Source organism: Littorina saxatilis, linkage group LG14 (assembly GCF_037325665.1).
Source record: "Littorina saxatilis isolate snail1 linkage group LG14, US_GU_Lsax_2.0, whole genome shotgun sequence".
In the NCBI taxonomy this organism is placed as follows: Eukaryota; Metazoa; Mollusca; class Gastropoda; order Littorinimorpha; family Littorinidae; genus Littorina; species Littorina saxatilis.
Window position 1 is genome coordinate 1,369,855 of NC_090258.1, and position 6,067 is coordinate 1,375,921.

The 6,067-nt window shown below is 39.5% G+C and overlaps 3 non-coding genes across 3 annotated transcripts; all 3 read right to left on the reverse strand.

The window, feature by feature from the left end:
- Positions 1-1,477: 1,477 nt before the first annotated feature.
- Trnar-ucg (transfer RNA arginine (anticodon UCG)) lies at positions 1,478-1,627 on the reverse strand. The gene is made up of 2 exons: positions 1,591-1,627; positions 1,478-1,513 (listed from the first exon to the last, which is right to left on the reverse strand). It is a non-coding gene; the product is annotated as a tRNA-Arg (tRNA).
- Positions 1,628-2,742: 1,115 nt separating this feature from the next.
- Trnar-ucg (transfer RNA arginine (anticodon UCG)) lies at positions 2,743-2,815 on the reverse strand. Its single transcript has one exon. It is a non-coding gene; the product is annotated as a tRNA-Arg (tRNA).
- Positions 2,816-3,272: 457 nt separating this feature from the next.
- Positions 3,273-3,345, reverse strand: Trnar-ucg (transfer RNA arginine (anticodon UCG)). The gene has a single exon. It is a non-coding gene; the product is annotated as a tRNA-Arg (tRNA).
- Positions 3,346-6,067: the final 2,722 nt, after the last annotated feature.

The window sequence follows — 6,067 nt, forward strand, 5'->3', positions numbered from 1 at the left end:
CAAAACTTGACTAAATATAAAAAGAAAGAAGATATGATTACGAAGTGATCAAAGATCACATTTCTTACTGAAAACTGCTCGTGCATAGGGTGTAGTACCTAGTAAGCGCCCACCCCCTACTTTGGGTCGGAATTGGTGCACAGTGGGGGTGGGCGCTTGCAAGGTACTTTACGGTACTTGTAGTTAAATCTAAAGGAAGTTTGACATAGCGCATTATTTTATTATTGTTTAAGCTTTAATTGGGGTGGGGTGGAATGGGGGGAGTTGGGAGACATAGCGGTGTCATTGTGTCAGCGCTTTCCTCGGCTCTGTCATGTCAGTGATTATTGTCTATCCCTCCCACCCAACTCCACACGAACAGACTTACAGAAAAAAACCCGAGAAGAAGCATATCAACAAATTAAACAAGTCGCGTAAGGCGAAAATACAACATTTAGTCAAGTAGCTGTCGAACTCACAGAATGAAACTGAACGCAATGCAACGCAGCAAGACCGTATACTCGTAGCATCGTCAGTCCACCGCTCATGGCAAAGGCAGTGAAATTGACAAGAAGAGCGGGGTAGTAGTTGCGCTGAGAAGGATAGCACGCTTTTCTGTACCTCTCTTCGTTTTAACTTTCTGAGCGTGTTTTCAATCCAAACATATCATATCTATATGTTTTTGGAATCAGGAACCGACAAGGAATAAGATGAAAGTGTTTTTAAATTGATTTCGAAAATTTAATTTTGATAATAATTTTTATATATTTAATTTTCAGAGCTTGTTTTTAATCCAAATATAACATATTTATATGTTTTTGGAATCAGCAAATGATGGAGAATAAGATAAACGTAAATTTAGATCGTTTTATAAAATAAATTTTTTTTTTACAATTTTCAGATTTTTAATGACCAAAGTCATTAATTAAATTTTAAGCCACCAAGCTGAAATGCAATACCGAAGTCCGGGCTTCGTCGAAGATTACTTGACCAAAATTTCAACCAATTTGGTTAAAAAATGAGGGCGTGACAGTGCCGCCTCAACTTTCACGAAAAGCCGGATATGACGTCATCAAAGACATTTATCAAAAAAATGAAAAAAACGTATGGGGATATCATACCCAGGAACTCTCATGTCAAATTTCATAAAGATCGGTAAAGTAGTTTGGTCTGAATCGCTCCACACACACACACACACACACACACACACACACACACACACACACACACACACACACACACACATACACCACGACCCTCGTCTCGATTCCCCCCTCTATGTTCAAACATTTAGTCATAACTTGACTAAATATAAAAAGAAACAGAACAAATGACATGAACGCAAACAGGTTATGACTCGTATAAGTGTGTTTATATGAATAACGTTTTGAGTCACCTGAACAAGCAACCAACAAAAAAATCTCTTTCTCTATTTTTAGTTCACACCTCACAAAGGCCCGAGCTGGCAATAATAATTGAGGTGAAAACAATATGTAGCCGACCCCGACGGGACTCGAACCCGCAATCTTCTGATTCGAAGTCAGACTTTCTTTCTTTCTTTATTTGGTGTTTAACGTCGTTTTCAACCACGAAGGTTATATCGCGACGATTTCGAAGTCAGACGCCTTATCCATTAGGCCATGGGGCCACACACTGAATACAGTTAGGTTTTTACTTTTATGCACACACAAACAAACAAAAAAACAAGTGTGTAAGACCCGTTATGCTGAGGAAATTTAATGATCGATCTCTATTTTATTCGAAAAATGCATAAGTGATCAATTGGTGAAATGTTGGACGCTCATAGGTTACGATATTGATCACAATGACGTGGACAGCAGTGACGCGTTTTAAAGAGTTCAAACGTTGCACACTTTTCCATTTTATTCAAGACAAGACATTTCTGACCGACCGGGCCCATATTCAGGAACGGTCCGACAGTGGTTTTGTCGGTACGAGAAACAGAAAACTTCCGATAACTCCCTGTCGTGGAATTCACGAAGAACAGATAGCGCCTATCGTAGGCACTGTCCTACGATAAAGTTAGAGGTGCCTATCCCTACCGATAAGCACTGTTGTCGTTACGATAACTTTGATTTCAAGATTGTTGCCATTGGTTTGCACCGTTACCGGGAGAGAAGAAATATTCTAAGACATACGATTTTGGGGGACGGAATACATGCACAAATTCATATTCCGCATGCACGATATTTTGCAGTTGACTGTTGACGGATGTGATAACTGACAACATTTAGTTTGTGAACAGAATGGATGCCTAGCCTCTTGTCTCGCAAGTGATACTCGCGTTGCGGTTTCACGCGTCTGGTGCATATCAAGATGTTTGCGTGGCGCCGAGTTGGGGTGAGCCAGCCACGGTCAGCCAGCCACAGCAAGCGCAGCCTTGACAGGGCGCAGCTGCTGCGTCAGGCGCACGCGCAGAGCGACCGTAAACAAGGGAAATCCCCCCGCTAGCTATCGGGGAGGCTGTCCGATGCCTGTGAATTCGGCAGTACGACAAAAGTTGTCGGACAAAGAGCTATCATACTTCGGGGCGCTTGTCGTATGACATGCAGTCGTTCCGTCTTGCATACGCACCCATATCATTACAATTGTTATCAACAAATTTTCTTTGAGAAAGAATGTCAAAAGCAGAGTAATTTTATTTGAAAGAAAGTACAAATGACGTACACCCAACCCCCACCCTTCCTCATGTACTAAACAAACAGATGGCAATAATGACTGAGGTGGAAAAAAATATGTAGCCGACCCCGACGGGACTCGAACCCGCAATCTTCTGATTCGAAGTCAGACGCCTTATCCATTAGGCCACGGGGCCACACACTGTAGCCAGTTAGGTTTTTGCTTTTATGCAAACAAAAATAATCAAGTGTAAGCTTAAGACGATGAGGGAAATGTTATCGATCTCTATTTCATTCGAAAAATGCATATTTAAACAATTGGTTAACCATGTTCATTGAAATGTTTGACGCTTATAGGTTACGATATTGATTGCAATGACGTCAACAGCAGTGACGCGTTTCACTGAAGAAAGAGTTCAAACGTTGCACACTTTTCCATGTTATTCAAGACAAGACATTTCTGACCGACCGTATCATCACAATTGTTATCAACAAGTTTTCTTTGAGAAAGAATGTCAAAAGCAGAGTAATTTTACTTGAAACGAAGAAAAACAGGCGTACACCCAACCCCCACCCTTCCTCATGTACTAAACAGAGGCTAGCCATAAACAAACAGATGGCAATAATGATTGAGGTGGGGAAAAAAAATGTGGCCGACCCCGACGGGACTCGAACCCGCAATCTTCTGATTCGAAGTCAGACGCCTTATCCATTAGGCCACGGGGCCACATACTGAATACAACCTAGCGGTTTGTTTATATGCAAACAAAACTAATCAAGTTTAAGCTTAAGACCCGTTATGCTGAGGGACATTAATTATCGAACTCTATTTCATCCAAAAATTGCATATTTAAACAATTGGTTAACCATTTTCATTGAAATGTTGGACGCTCATAGGTTACGATATTGATTACAATGACGTCAACAGCAGTGACGCGTTTTACAGAAGAAAGAGTTCAAAGGTTGCACACTTTTCCATTTTATTCAAAACAAGACATTACAAGACCGGTCATTGGAATTTTTGGGTCAATGTAATTTTTTTCTGATAGAGAATGTCCATAACAAATTAATTTTAATTGACAGAAAGTGAAAATGACATACACCCGACCCCTTCCTTCCTCATGTGCTAAACAAACAGGTATACTAAAAGCAGGTGTACTATACCAACATAGCTTTTTCACCTGTACGAATCAAGGATCGACCGAGGAAGGCTAAGTCAAAGATCGAATGAATGACAAAGAATCATGGCTCAAGCTGCTGTCAACGCGAAAGGGGAACAGATATTTCAGCACTGATTTTGTCATTGTGATGTGCACCTTGAATGGCGTTTGCCAACATGTTAGCTTATTTCAGCAGGTAGGATAGGAGTCCTAAGCATATCTTCTTTGTTCCACCGTAGTTCCAGTTTTAATTAGTAAGCCTACTCAGAATTGACCCAAATGCTACGATACATTCTTTTGTAGATCGTGTTTTGTTTAAGGCTGGGTTGCTGAAAGCCTTGTTTGAATATCTGACCAAATTGTCAATGGATTTGAATGGAAAATTCAGCCGCAACAGGGTCGCCTTTTTTTTAAATGCCGGAAATGATTTCATGAAACGTGTTTATGCACAAAACAACAAGTCGCGTAAGGCGAAAATACAATATTTAGTCAAGTAGCTGTCGAACTCACAGAATGAAACTGAACGCAACGCAACGCAGCAAGACCGTATACTCGTAGCATCGTCACTCCACCGCCCGTGGCAAAGGCAGTGCCAGTGGAATTGACAAGAAGAGCGGGGTAGTAGTTGCGCTAAGAAGGATAGCACGCTTTTCTGTACCTCTCTTCGTTTTAACTTTCTGAGCGTGTTTTTAATCCAAACATATCATATCTATATGTTTTTGGAATCAGGAACCGACAAGGAATAAGATGAAAGTGTTTTTAAATTGATTTCGACAATTTAATTTTGATAATAATTTATATATATTTAATTTTCAGAGCTTGTTTTTAATCCGAATATAACATATTTATATGTTTTTGGAATCAGCAAATGATGGAGAATAAGATAAACGTAAATTTGGATCGTTTTATAAATTTTTATTTTTTTTTTTACAATTTTCAGATTTTTAATGACCAAAGTCATTAATTAATTTTTAAGCCACCAAGCTGAAATGCAATACCGAAGTCCGGGCTTCGTCGAAGATTACCTGACCAAAATTTCAACCAATTTGGTTGAAAAATGAGGGCGTGACAGTGCCGCCTCAACTTTCACGAAAAGCCGGATATGACGTCATCAAAGACATTTATCAAAAAAATGAAAAAAACCTTCGGGGATTTCATACCCAGGAACTCTCATGTCAAATTTCATAAAGATCGGTCCAGTAGTTTAGTCTGAATCGCTCTACACACACACACACACACACACACACACACACAGACAGACACACGCACATACACCACGACCCTCGTTTCGATTCCCCCTCGATGTTAAAATATTTAGTCGAAACTTGACTAAATATAACAAGTCGCGTAAGGCGAAAATACAATATTTAGTCAAGTAGCTGCCATTTTTCAGCAAGACCGTATACTCGTAGCATCGTCAGTCCACCGCTCATGGCAAAGGCAGTGAAATTGACAAGAGCGGGGTAGTAGTTGCGCTAAGAAGGATAGCACGCTTTTCTGTACCTCTCTTTGTTTGAACTTTCTGAGCGTGTTTTTAATCGAAACATATCATATCTATATGTTTTTGGAATCAGGAACCGACAAGGAATAAGATGAAAGTGTTTTTAAATTGATTTGGACAATTTAATTTTGATAATAATTTTTATATATTTAATTTTCAGAGCTTGTTTTTAATCCGAATATAACATATTTATATGTTTTTGGAATCAGCAAATGATGGAGAATAAGATAAACGTAAATTTGGATCGTTTTATAAATTTTTATTTTTTTTTACAATTTTCTGATTTTTAATGACCAAAGTCATTAATTAATTTTTAAGCCACCAAGCTGAAATGCAATACCGAACCCCGGGCTTCGTCGAAGATTACTTGACCAAAATTTGAACCAATTTGGTTGAAAAATGAGGGCGTGACAGTGCCGCCTCAACTTTCACGAAAAGCCGGATATGACGTCATCAAAGACATTTATCAAAAAAATGAAAAAAACGTTCGGGGATTTCATACCCAGGAACTCTCATGTCAAATTTCATAAAGATCGGTCCAGTAGTTTAGTCTGAATCGCTCTACACACACACACACACACACAGACACACACACACACGCACACACACACGCACATACACCACGACCCTCGTTTCGATTCCCCCTCGATGTTAAAATATTTAGTCAAAACTTGACTAAATATAAAAACAAAAAACGTCTGCAAGAACTGATTTATAAATTGAACAAAACTCTGTGTGGTAGTTTTCTGTGAATCGCTCCGAACACACGCACGCGCGCCAACACAAAC